The sequence below is a fragment of the Staurois parvus genome, unplaced genomic scaffold, assembly GCF_062004578.1.
Source record: "Staurois parvus isolate SC_StPar_1 unplaced genomic scaffold, SC_StPar_1.0 ptg000591l, whole genome shotgun sequence".
NCBI classification, from domain to species: domain Eukaryota; kingdom Metazoa; phylum Chordata; class Amphibia; order Anura; family Ranidae; genus Staurois; species Staurois parvus.
This window is the reverse complement of record NW_028318387.1, coordinates 745,673-760,551: the sequence shown is the minus strand read 5'-3', so window position 1 is coordinate 760,551 and position 14,879 is coordinate 745,673.

The window sequence follows — 14,879 nt, the reverse complement described above, 5'->3', positions numbered from 1 at the left end:
GTGGAGGGCGGTGGGGTGGAAGAGACGATGGACCATTTCTTGCTTCAGTGCCCTTCAATATAGAAGTCTACAAGCGGGTAGCCGGGGCTCTGGGGATCCCTTTCCTTTCCTGCTTGAGTTACGCAGAGTGGTCTTACGGAACCTTTCAGACTCACCGGGACTTTGATTTTGAGACACTTTTTCTAGTTAGCTTAGTAGTCCATTACTACACGTGGAATGCACGGTGTCAGGTTTCCATTCACAAAAAAGTCCTTCTTGTCGAGGTGGTGGTGAATAACATTCTGGGTGATGTTGGGAAGATTTGGGGTCTTGAGAAGGACAGTTGGTGGCCAAGAGCCTGGACAAAGGCATGGAGGAATGTCAGGTCCCCATAGCTGCTGTCAGTCTCTGGGTGCGTGGCTTCTCTTTCTGTCCTTTCACGTCCCCTAGATTTTTTTAAAAAAAGGCTGCATGTATGGAATAAATGTTTCATCGTTTCGTAGCCTGGGGGGGGGGGGGGGTTTAGGTGAAGGTCGGGTTTGCTGAGATACATTATAAAGATAATAATAATTTAAAAATATGATTGGTTCTGGTTTGTTTTTTTCCGGCAAAAAAGTCGTTTATAGTTTTGTATGCTGAAGTAAGCTGTTTTTGTTTAATTATATATATTTATATTTTATTTATTCTGTATGTATGTAAATATGTTTTCTACTATGTTGTTTGTTTGTATGATTTTTAATAACCAAAAATGTACACTCCAATGTCCCCCCACAATCTAGACAGGAGTTGTAGAAATAGATATAAAATTTAAAGTTGTTATCGGTGGAACTTTCCCTCTTCCTGTAGACATTGTCTCAGGCGTTTCCTGACTCGGAGATTGGCCTTGCAGGACACAGCCATCCAGCGGGCCTTCTATGTTTTCCTTATTGGGATTTGGCATTGGTCCTGATTGCCAATAGGGAAGCATGTGGACGCGGCCCTGTGCGTAGCATATGTCCCCCTACATGACAATAGTTTGGACTCTTCCTGGCCTCCATGCAGCAAACTGGAAGATTAACGATCCTATGATGTGGATTTGGAAGGAAGCTTATCAGTTTCCAGGCATTGTAGAACCTTAGTCTTCACCGGAGACGCTGGTCCTGGCCATCACCTTTGCGACCTGTTTGGGGAATGGCGAAGGAGATGAAAGATGAATTATGGACTTTAAATCCACTCTGATGTGTGAAGACCCCATGGGGAATATTAGGCTCAGTTTACAAAGCTTTACACAAGGATAAGAAGAAATAGCTGAAAATAACTGTCACTTTTTAGTTATAATCACCCTTTTCCTGGAACACTCACTTTGTGAATTGGGCCAATTGCGGACTAATGTTTGGACAGTTATTGATGTCAGTTATTTATGCAGTATGGTCAGGACTTTTTTCACTGGGAACACTGGGGAACGCACCTTGGCACCTCTGGCAAATGTACAGTATGTAATGGCAGGGATGCTGGGGTGTATCGGGGAGTCTATTGTTGCTGGTGGCTGGGGTATCTAATATCACTGGGGGGATCTATTGTATCTGGAGGGGATCCAGAGGCGGACTGACCATTTGGAAACTTGGGCACAGCCCGAGGGTCAGGGGTCAGTAGGGGGCCCCATAAGATGCCCCTGGTACCTTTTTCATAGGCTTTTTAGAGTTTGGGCAAGGACACAGGGGCCCCATGATCCCCTATTGCCTGGGGGCCCCATGAGTTGTCAGTCCACCCCTGGCCATTGTACAATGTCTCGCAGCCTGTTTGCTGTACAAAGCAACCATAGCTTGAGTAGAAAATCCTGTCTTCTGCCCGGGGGCCCCATGATTTGTCAGTCCGCCCCTGAGGGTATCTATTATCGTGGATGATCTATTGTTGCTGGTGGAGGATTATTGTTACTAGTGAGGGTCTTATGTTGCTTAGGGGTATATTGATGCGAGCTGATGGGCGATCTATTTTTGCTGGCAGGGGTCTAATGTTGCTGGGGTGGATTTATTTTTGCTGGGGAGAGTATTTTGTTGCGGGGGGGAGATACTGTTGATGGGGGAGATCTACTGTTAATATTCAATAGAGAAGATGTGACTTTCAGGGTGCATGAACATGAATGCCAAACCTATAAAAAGATATATAATTTTTATTTTGTATTTAAAAGAAAAAACAAAAATGGAAAAGGATCTACTGTTGTTGGAGGGATCTATTTTTGCTGGATGTTGGGGATTTATTGTTGCTGGCGGGGGTCTAATGTTGCTGTGGTAGTTCTTTTTTTGCTGGTATGAGGGTATTATGTTGCAGGGAATATATTGTTGCTGGGGGGATCTGCTGTTGTTAGGCAAATCTGTTGTTGCTGCCAGGGGTTTAATGTTGCTGGAGTGGATCTATTATTGCTGGGGGAAGGGTATTTTGGTGCAGGGTTATATATTGCTGTGGGGAGATCTATTGCTGCTGGATGCAGGTGGTCTATTGTTGCAGGCGGGGGTCCAAAGATGCTGGAGTGGATCTATTTTTGCTGGGGTATTTTAGTGCAGCGGGTATATTGTTGCTGGGGAGATATATTGCTGTGGGGGGGTCTATTGCTGTAGGGGATTTATTTTACTGCTTTTCTTGCTATTAGCAAAATCCTTACAAATTACTTAGCACCAAAAAATTATACTTGGTCCTGTACTCTAAAATGGGCGGAAATTGGAGGTGGGTAAGGGGGTGGAACAAGGGGATGGCACTTGGAGGTAGGTAGGGGGCGGAGAAAAAGAGTAAATTGAAAGGGCAAGTACCTGCACCCATGCTCTGAGAATGTTGATATTTTACACAATACGCCCCATTTACAAACACGCCGGAACAAGGATCCTTATTCTCAAAATATATTCTTTGCTGATTCCATCGAAATTTGAAGACTACCACCTAGAAGGTCATCATGGGCCACATCAGCATTATGGTTGCCCTCAAAGGGCCGGTTGTATCTTCAACCCCAGGTTCACACCTAAGCGTTTTCTGCAGCGTTTTGCAGAAATGCACAGCAGTCCATTTAACATGAGTTCCTATGGGACAGGTTCCCATCTCCGCGTTTTCACCCAGTGCATTTTTTGGAAAGGGTCAGGGACTTTTTTTAACGCAAAACGTTGCGTTTTTGGTTTTATAGACTTCAATGGAAACACTGCGGAAAAGCATGTAGTGCATTGTTGCTGTGTTTTTGCTGCGTTTTTGATGCACTTTGCATTTTAAATCTGCCTAGCAACAAGAGAAATAAAAACAATACCCCACAAAATGCAGCAAAGATGCAGGTGCAAAATGCAGCACAAAACGCAATGCAGAAATGGATCAAATGCAATCTGCATAGCTGTAAACCTAGTCTAAGACTAAATGTCCAGAGCACACCACCCTCCCTTACACCAGATGTCATGATCCCCCACCATCAGAAGCCAAGAGTCCCCACGCACCCTTACACCAGATGTCAAGATCCCCCACCATCAGAAGCCAAGAGTCCCCACCCTCCCTTACACCAGATGTCATGATCCCCCCCCCATCAAAAGCCAGGAGTCTCCCACCCATCCTTACACCAGATGTCAAGATCCCCACCATCAGAAGCCAAGAGTCCCCCACCCTCCCTTGCACTAGATGTCAAGATCCCCCCCCATCAAAAGCCAGGAGTCTCCCACCCATCCTTACACCAGATGTCAAGATCCCCACCATCAGAAGCCAAGAGTCCCCCACCCTCCCTTACACCAGATGTCAAGATCCCCCACCATCAGAAGCCAAGAGTTCCCCACCTTCCCTTACACCAGATGTCAAGATCCCCCACCATCAGAAGCCAAGAGTTCCCCACCCTCCCTTACACCAGATGTCAAGATCCCCCACCATCAGAAGTCCAGAGTTCCCCACCCTCCCTTATACCAGATGTCAAGATCCCCCACCATCAAAAGCTGAGTCCCCCACCCTCCCTTACACCAGATGTCAAGATCCCCCACCATCAGAAGCCAAGAGTCCCCCACCCATCCTTACACCAGATGTCAAGATCCCCTACCATCAGAAGTCAAAAGTCCCACACCCTCCCTTACACCAGATGTCAAGATCCCCCACCATCAGAAGCGAAGAGTCCCCCACCCTCCCTTACATTAGATGTCAAGATCCCCCAACATCAAAAGCCAAGAGTCCTTCACCCTCCCTTACACCAGATGTCAAGATCCCCCACCATCAAAAGCCAAGAGTCGCCCACCCACCCTTACACCAGATGTCAAGATCCCCCACCATCAGAAGCCAAGAGTCCCCTACCCTCCCTTACACCATATGTCAAGATCCCCCACCATCAGAAGTCAAAAGTCCCACACCCTCCCTTACACCAGATGTCAAGATCCCCCACCATCAGAAGCAAAGAGTCCCCCACCTTCCCTTACATTAGATATCAAGATCCCCCAACATCAAAAGTCAAGAGTCCCCTACCCTCCCTTAGACCAGATGTCAAGATCCCCTACCATCAGAAGTCAAAAGTCCCACACCCTCCCTTACACCAGATGTCAAGATCCCCCACCATCAGAAGCGAAGAGTCCCCCACCCTCCCTTACATTAGATGTCAAGATCCCCCAACATCAAAAGCCAAGAGTCCCCCACCCTCCCTTACACCAGATGTCAAGATCCCCCACCATCAAAAGCCAAGAGTCCCCCACCACCCTTACACCAGATGTCAAGATCCCCCACCATCAGAAGTAAAGAGTCCCCTACCCTCCCTTACACCAGATGTCAAGATCCCCCACCATCAGAAGCCAAGAGTCCCCTACCCTCCCTTAGACCAGATGTCAAGATCCCCTACCATCAGAAGTCAAAAGTCCCACACCCTCCCTTAAACCAGATGTCAAGATCCCCCACCATCAGAAGTCAAGAGTCCCCCACCCTCCCTTATACCAGATGTCAAGATCCCCCACCATCAGAAGTCAAGAGTCCCCCACCCTCCCTTATACCAGATGTCAAGATCCCCCACCATCAGAAGTAAAGAGTCCCCCACCTTCCCTTGCATCATGGGGTGCACCACCTTGTGCTGCTGCTGGAAAAGAGCTGGACGCAGAGCTGGGAAGCAGAAATTGCAGAATCTGGAGAAGGACTGGCATCATCTGCAGATTCTGCTGGATGTTGAGACTATGGGAGCCAGAGACAAGGGGGGACTCTGGCTGCACAGAGAGGCCTAGGATCTGTAGGAGGAGTTCTGTCCTCCTCTCTGCTGCCAACTGCTGAGACAGGGGGGCAAAGGCGAGCCTCTCTGTGGCTGCACGGAGAAGTGCAGTATTTGGCGGAGTAGATTTGTCCTCCTGTCTGCTGCCAACTGCTGAGACAAGGTGGGGGCAAGGACAAGGAGGGAGCTGCATCTGCAGGAAAGGTGCAAGGGCCACATGAAATGGTCTGGTGGATTCAGCCAACAGGCCTTGTGTTTGACACATGTGTCTAGAAGAGTAGTGCCATTAATTGCATTTGCTAATGTACTTATTTTTACGCATGCTAATGCCTACATGGTGACGCAACACGATTTTGGAAAAAGGTCAGGGACGTTTTTTTTTAGCTGCTCTACAAGTGATGCGTGGGAAAGCATGCGTGTTCCCATTGCACCTGTATGCTGTCAGGGACTTTTTTTTTTTTGAGCTGCCCTACAAGTGATGCGTGGGAAAGCATGCGTGTTCCCATTGCACCTGTATGATGTAAATCTAGCCTTAGAACCCTTCTCACTTCAGAGCCTAAAAACTCAAAGACAACAGTCCGAAGATGTTTAAAAAAAAAAAATAATAATAATTAGTCGACTTAAAATGAAATTAAACACATCGATTTAACTGATTCCCAAAACAGCTACATTCAAGGCATTCCCGAATAATAACTGTCAAAGTTTCTTGTGCAGGCTTGGTAACTGTCACAGTTGCTTGTGCTCTCAAGGGAATGTTCAAGCCATCAAATGGCTGGAGTATCATAACTGGTTGCATGTGCAACAGCATGGCCAGGGCAGGTGCTTCCAGTAGGCAAACTAGGTGACAGCCTAGGGCGCACTGCCACCTAAGGGTGCCTGGGCGCAGCGCAGGCCTCTGTGGGACGCCGCCACTTTATGAATGTTCCTTCAACTGAGAGGAGGGGCAGCAGAGGGAAGGAAGAAAGGACAAAGGAAGATACTGGGTGTCTGGGCCAGTGTCGCAGCTGAGCTGCCAATCCTTCCAGTGTTTCTCTCAGACTCAGTCATTTACTGCAAGCCAGGTGGTGGCTGCTGATCACTGTGGAGTTCCAGCCCTTCTCCTCCCATTCATCAGCGGAGGCGGAGTTGCACCTATGGAAGAAGGTAATGTCTGACTCTGATGTCTCCTATCTGTGTGAGTGTGACCTTGCCGCCCGGCCATCCATCACATGTGCAATGTGTCAGTGAGTGATGACATCATCACAATCCCACAGCCTGCTCTTCTAATGCCTGCTGGGTCTGCTGATCTGTGTCAGTGTTGGTGGTGGTGTGTCGGATTTGTCACTATGTGGGATCCCTCAGTTCAGGTGTCTGCTGGACCAGTGTTTTACCTCCCCCCATTACCTGGGGAATTCCAGCCTGGGATCTGTCAGAGTATGGATCCATCATCCTCCACTCATTGCAACCACCACCCTGCCACTGCCAGCCACAGATACAGTTCATCACTGACTTTGTCTTTAATATTGGTTCTGGTGGCATCTTATGGCACTTTTTTTTGCAAATTAAAAGAGATTTAGTAGTTTCCTGTTTTGTTGATTCAATATGTTCTACAGTTTTTGCAATTTTTTATTTATATATATATATATATATATATATTTTTTTTTTTATTTTGGGGGGGGGAGGGGGGGGCAAGTTCAGTGTGTTTTTTTCTGCTTTAAAAATGCATGGATAGTAGGTTATATGGTTTCCAATGGCATAGTTCACACCAGTGCGGTCAGTACCAATGCATTTCAGTTCCAGAAAAAATAAAAGATGCTGCTTTTTTTCTGCACTGAACTGCACTGAAACATGGTAAAAAGCACCAAAAACACATCAAAATGCACCTATTTAAGGTGAACAAAAAAAAGAGAGGAAAAATGCACGGTAACGAATCGAAAATGCACCAGAAAGCATCAAAAACGTTCATGCAGAAACTATATTTCCACGTTGTGAACCGATCTTTTTGAATTGAGGCTTTTGTGAGGGTTCTGAAGGATTATCTCTTTTTATGAAGGTAAGGATCTTCTTTTATCCACTCTTTTTTTTTGTAGTGTTCTTTGTTTTGGTCATTGGGTTCTAATTAGTGTGGTCATAATGACTTTCCCAGACATCCCTGGCAGAAGTAGTGTTTGCTAATGATCCGAGTGTAGCGGCGGTCTATGTGCGCTCAATGATACGCCTCGTCTTCCATCCTCCATCCAACAATAGAGAGGCTGAGCTCATCCAGGAGAGCCTTCGAATAAAGACTGAACTCCTTCCCGGCCTGGAACGCGGCCCACTTACCTGCTGCACACAAAATCGCTCATCCTGTACTGCCTGCCGCATATAATTAGTCTATTAGCGGGATGATTTTATTCCCCGGGGGCCACCGCCGTGTGTTTTACATTCTGTGCCTAATAAATAAAATGCCGGCTAGGAGAGAGATAATGGTTTTGGTGTCCCTGTGACTGAAGGATGTCTGGGGGGGGGGGGGGTGTTAGAGCTGCATTAAGCATTTGGCCCATATCTGTTCTATTACAAAGTATTATAACAGACTCCGAGATTCTCTTTGTATTGTCTATCTATACCGTGTTCCTTAACCCCTTCCAGCCCATCCTTTTAATAGGTTCTTTATGTTTGGAGAGTGAGGAGTGATGCCAAATCACAGGTCACCATTGGTTACTGTGCTGGAAGAGTGCCGGGTTTTCAGGGGTTTTTTTTTTTGTTTTGTTTTGTTTTCTTGTTTGCTTTCTTATATGTGACACATAAAAATTAACAAAAAAAATAAAGAAAAAAGAAAACATTTAACATATTACTGGTTAATAAAATAGAAAGAAAAAGTAGGGAATTACCCCCGGTTTACTTCTGAGCGGGTGGTGCCGCTGCGGATCCATGCAGCCGCAGCACCCGCACAGAGAAATGCGGACACGCGGGCGGGTGCCATTAGTTCTAATGGCAAGCCGCCCACACTGGGAAATGCAACCGTACTGGGAACTGGGGTTCCCAATCGGGCTGCGTTTTGCAAAGTAGTGCAGAGACTTCTTTTCCTGCGTGTCACGGGCACGGGAGTCCATTCAAATGAATGGGCTCTGGTGCCCAAGCAAAACGCGGCCCGCACGGCCGCATAGATGTGAACTGGGGGTAAATAGTAAAAGGAGAGAAGGGGGAAGAAGTTAATTAGGACTGATTAGGGTAATCAAAGGGTCAGTGATGGATTAAATAGAAAAAAAATAGAAAAAAAACACTTTTTTTTACTTGTCAGGCTTGCCTATAACGCCTACAAACTATGGTGTAGATTCTGGAATTGTTATGTATTTATTTATGTATTTATTTATTTAATACTACTAATGGTGGCGATGAGCAATTTATAGTGGGACTGTGATAGTGCGGTAGGCAATCTGACGCTAACTGATTCTGGGGAGACCTGACTAACTGACACTGACATCTCCAGTGACACTAATACAGTGATCAGTGCTAATAATATAGACTCCGAGATTCTCTTTGTATTGTCTATCTATAACGTGTTCCTTAACCCCGTCCAGCCCAGCCCTGTCATCCTTTTAATAGGGTCTTTATGTTTGGAGAATGAGGAGGGATGTCCAATCACAAGTCACCATCAGTTACTTTGCTGGAAGAGTGCTGGGTTTTCAGGGTTGTTTTTTTTTTTTTTCAATTTTATGCTTTCTTATATGTGACACATAAAACGTAACAAAAAAATAAACAAAAAACATTTAACATATTACTGGTTAATAAAATAGAAAAAAAAAACAGTAGGGAATTAATAGTAAAAGGAGAGAAGGGGAAGAAGGAGTTAATTAGGACTGATTAGGGTAAACAAAGGGTCAGTGATGGATTAAATAGAAAAAAAATAGAAAGAAACACTTTTTTTTACTTGTCAGGCTTGCCTATAACGCCTACAAACTATGGTGTAGATACTGGAATTGTTATGTATTTATTTATCTATATATTTATATATTTATTTAACACTAGTAATGATGGCGATCAGCAATTTATAGTGGGACTGTGATAGTGCGGTGGGCAATCTGACACTAACTGATACTGGGGGAACCTGACTAACTGACACTGACATCTCCAGTGACACTAATACAGTGATCAGTGCTAATAATATAGACTCCTAGATTCTTTTTGTATTGTCTATATTGCTGGAAGAGTGTTGGGTTTTCAGGGGTTTTTTTTTTCAAATTTTATGCTTTCTTATATGTGACACATAAAAATGAACAAAAAAAAAAGAAAACATTTAACATATTACTGGTTAATAAAAATCGAAAGAAAAACAGTAGTGAATTAATAGTAAAAGGAGAGAAGGGGAAGAAGGAGTTAATTAGGACTGATTAGGGTAAAAAATGGGTCAGTGATGGATTAAAAAGAAAATAAATAGAAAAAAAACACTTTTTTTTTACTTATCAGGCTTGCCTATGACACCTACAAACTATGGTGTAGATACTGGAATTGTTATGTATTTATTTATCTATATATTTATATATTTATTTAACACTAGTAATGATGGCGATCAGCAATTTATAGTGGGACTGTGATAGTGCGGTGGGCAATCTGACACTAACTGATACTGGGGGAACCTGACTAACTGACACTGACATCTCCAGTGACACTAATACAGTGATCAGTGCTAATAATATAGACTCCTAGATTCTTTTTGTATTGTCTATATTGCTGGAAGAGTGTTGGGTTTTCAGGGTTTTTTTTTTTTTTCAATTTTATGCTTTCTTATATGTGACACATAAAAATGAACAAAAAAAAAAGAAAACATTTAACATATTACTGGTTAATAAAAATCGAAAGAAAAACAGTAGTGAATTAATAGTAAAAGGAGAGAAGGGGAAGAAGGAGTTAATTAGGACTGATTAGGGTAAAAAATGGGTCAGTGATGGATTAAAAAGAAAATAAATAGAAAAAAAACACTTTTTTTTTACTTATCAGGCTTGCCTATGACACCTACAAACTATGGTGTAGATACTGGAATTGTTATGTATTTATTTATCTATATATTTATATATTTATTTAACACTAGTAATGATGGCGATCAGCAATTTATAGTGGGACTGTGATAGTGCGGTGGGCAATCTGACACTAACTGATACTGGGGGAACCTGACTAACTGACACTGACATCTCCAGTGACACTAATACAGTGATCAGTGCTAATAATATAGACTCCTAGATTCTTTTTGTATTGTCTATATTGCTGGAAGAGTGTTGGGTTTTCAGGGTTTTTTTTTTTTTTCAATTTTATGCTTTCTTATATGTGACACATAAAAATGAACAAAAAAAAAAGAAAACATTTAACATATTACTGGTTAATAAAAATCGAAAGAAAAACAGTAGTGAATTAATAGTAAAAGGAGAGAAGGGGAAGAAGGAGTTAATTAGGACTGATTAGGGTAAACAATGGGTCAGTGATGGATTAAAAAGAAAATAAATAGAAAAAAAACACTTTTTTTTTTACTTATCAGGCTTGCCTATGACACCTACAAACTATGGTGTAGATACTGGAATGTTTATGTATTTATTTATCTATGTATGTATTTATTTAATACTAGTAATGGTGGCGAGCAACAATTTATAGTGGGACTGTGATAGTGCGTGGGCAATCTGACACTAACTGATACTGACATCTCCAGTGACACTAATACAGTGATCAGTGCTAATAATATAGACTCCGAGATTCTCTTTGTATTGTCTATCTATACCGTGTTCTTTAACCCCTTCCAGCCCAGCCCTGTCATCCTTTTAATAGGTTCTTTACATTTGGAGAGTGAGGAGGGATGCCAAATCACAGGTCACCATTGGTTACTGTGCTGGAAGAGTGCTGGGTTTTTGGGGAGGGGGAGGGGGAGGGGGGGGGGGTTGGGGTTTTGTGTTTTTTTTGTTTCATGCTTTCTTATATGTGACACATAAAAATGAACAAAAAAATAAACAAACAGGAAAACATTTAACATATTACTAGTTAATAAAATAGAAAGAAAAACAGTAGGGAATGAATAGTAAAAGGGGGGAAGGGGAAGAGGGAGTTAATTAGGGCTGATTAGGGTAAACAAAGGGTCAGTGGTGGGTTAAATAGAAAAATGTCAGAAAAAAAACTTTTTTTTTTGTAATTACTTGTCAGGCTGTCCTAACTGACATCTTATGCAGATGGAAGTTCATCCCTTTGATCTCCTTTCTAACAATGTTACTTTGTATCTCTCTATCTCCCGTCTGAACAATATCTATACACAATATTACTTTTATCTCACTTCTAAACAATGTTTCTAAAAATATTACTTTGTATCTCTATATTTGCTGTCTTAAAATGTTAATAAACAATGTTACTTTGTATCTATCTATCTCCTCTCTGAACACTGTTTATAAACAATGTTACTTTGTATCTATCTTTCTCCTCTCTGAACAATGTTTATAAACAATTTTACTTTGTATATCTCTATCTCCTCTCTGAACAATGTTTAGAAACAATCAGAGGCGGACTGACAACTCATGGGGCCCCCGGGCAATAGGGGTTCATGGGGCCCCTGTGTCCTCACCCACACTCAAACCACACCCAAAAAAGCCTATAAAAGGTACCAGGGGCATCTCATGGGGCCCCCTACTGACCCCAGTCCCTTAGACAGTGCCCGGGTTCCCAAATGGTCAGTCCGCCCCTGGAAACAATGTTACTTTGTATATCTCTATCTCCTCTCTGAACAATATTTATAAACAATGTTACTTTCTATCTCTATATGGCCCCTTTCACATGGGGTGGGCTCTGCTAGAAGTCCACTTGCTCAGTAGGGGAGCTGTCCATTGCTCCCCACTGAGCAGGCACATGGCTGATCCATGTCCGCTCCACTTAAACAGAGCAGACACAATCCGTTCTCCTCTATGGGTGGTCAAATGTAAATGGTCCACGTGTCCATTTACATCCAATTTCCTTCCGATCTGATAGACGGAAAAGGAATTGATCCCCGTTCGTCTGTTTTTAGTGGATTGGAAACGGATAAACCTGACGCTCCACAGAGCAGAATTGAGTGTCCAAAAAAACTGATAGGCAGACCTGACCGGCCCACTTGTGTGCAAGGCGCCTATCTTCTCTCTGAACAATGTTTATAAACAATGTTACTTTGTATCTCTCTGTCTCATCTGTGAAAAATGTTATAAAAATGTTACTTTGTATCTCTCTACCTCCTGTCTGAACAATTGTTTATAAACAATGTTACTTTGTATTTTCTGTCTCCTTTCTAAACAATGTTTAGAAAGGAGACAGAAAATACATAAACATTTATAAACAATGTTACTTTGTATCTCTTTATCTCCCTTCTGAACAATGTTTATAAACAATGCAATGTTGTATCTCTCTCTGTCGCATCTCTGAAAAAAGTTTATAAACGATGTTACTTTGTATTTTTCTATCTCCCTTCTGAACAATGTTCATAAACAATGTTACTTTCTATCTCTCCATCTCTTGTTTGAACAATTTACTGTGTTAATGTTAATGTTACTATCTTTTTATTTCATCTCTGAACGATGTTATAAAATCTGTTATTTTGTATCTTTCAATCTCCGGTCAGAACAATGTTTATAAACAATGTTACTTTGGATATTTCTGTCTCGTGTCTGATTAATGTTTGTAAGCAATGTTACTTTGTATCTCTCTATCTCCTGTCTGAACAATGTTTATAAACAATGCTACTTTGTATATCTCTGTTTTCTGTTTGAACAATGTTTATAAACAATGCTACTTTGTATAGTTCAATCTCTGGTCAGAACAATGTTTATAAACAACGCTACTTTGTATCTCTCTCTTTTCTGTCTGAACAATGTTTATAAACAATGCTATGTTGTATCTCTATCTCCTGTCTGAACAATGTTTCTAAACAATGCTACTTTGTATCCCTCTATTTTCTGTCTGAACAATGTTTATAAACAATGCTACTTTGTATTTTCTGTCTCCTTTTGTAAACAATGTTTATAAACAATGTTACTTTGTATCTCTTTATCTCCCTTCTGAACAATGTTTATAAACAATCCAATGTTGTATCTCTCTCTGTCGCATCTCTGAAAAAAGTTTCTAAACAATGCTACTTTGTATCTCTGTATTTTCTGTCTGAACAATGTTTCTAAACATTGCAACTTTGTATCTCTCTATTTTCTGTCTAAACAATGTTTATAAACAATGCTACTTTGTATCTCTCTATTTTCTGTCTGAACAATGTTTATAAACAATGCTACTTTGTATCTCTGTATTTTCTGTCTGAACAATGTTTATAAACAATGTGTCAGAAGCCAGAAGGTTCTTTTTTTTACAGTTGCAGCTGCTAGAGCTGCTGTATCCACAAAGCAATGATCGGCTCTATCATCAGAGTGGAGAATTGCCAGCAGTTGGGAGGGAAAGACATGATAGAAGGACTGGACATGCCAAATATATCCTGTGTACTTTGATGACTTTTTTTGGGGAGTGTGTAGTACGTCTAGTGTCCACAAATGGTTAAAAATCATATTCTATAATTGTAAGTTTTATGTTATTTACAAAAACTGGTAAAGCTCAAAGTGAATGTTTGCATTTTACTTTAGTAAACGTTTATTCTCCTTTTGACTTTAAATTGAGTCACATGCAGGAAAAACCAGTTGGCATAAATTGTCAGCATAACATTCCGATAGGATCCGGCTGGCTTGGTAAGGACACAAGTTAGCACAACCGTGACTTTGTTTTTTCCAGGTTTGCGATTGCTAAAATTCCAAATGACGCTGCGTCTTCTTACCGGCGCACTTGGCGCTGATGCAGCAATCACAGATGTCATTCAGATCATCCGACATCCTTGTTGGGTGAGGATAAATCTATGGAGGGCACTTTTTTTTATTGATTCACTTTTACTGATGAACCCAGCTACTATAGAGGAGGTTGGGAAACCTTTTTCTAAAGCCCACCTAACCACCTGTCCTCCGGACCCTGTTCCCTCACAAATACCATGGTCACCCTCTGGCTCTGTCCTTCACTCTTTAACTCATATCTTTAATCTCTCCCTTTCTACTGGCATCTTCCCCAACTCTCTAACACATGCGCTAGTCACCCCCATAATTAACCATTTGCCGCCCGCCCTATGGCCGAATGGCAGCCGGCAAATGTCATCAGCGTTCCAGGTGGACGCCATATGACGTCCTCCCGCACATGCACAGATTGCGCTCCTGCGGAGCCATGCAGCGGCCCAATCTGTCACCGGCCGTGTACCTCGGACATGGCCGATGACAGATCTGAGTAACGGCCCCTATTGCTGGTATCATATGACCTGCTGTGACTGACAACCCATGGGGCCTCCGGGCAATAGGGAATCATGGGGCCCCTCTGTCCTCACCCACATTCAAAACCACACCCAAAAAAGCCTATGAAATGTACTAGGAGCATCTCATGGGGCCCCTACTGACCCTGGGCCCTCAGACAGTGCCCTAGTGCCCGAATGGTCAGTCCGCCCCTGGACCAATCACAGCAGGTCACATGACAGTTGTATACAATAGATGGCTTCATTCATGCCATCCATTGTATACTAGTGTCTAGCTGTGAATGGTCACAGCAGGTCACATGCAGATGTCATGTGATTAGCTGTGGCCAAATCACAGCTAAGAACAAAAAAAAACCCCTGAATGAATCGATGTCATTCAGGTAAATGCTTGCTTATAGCAAAGTAATTCTTTGCTATAAGCAAATTGCGTAAAAAAAATACTGATCA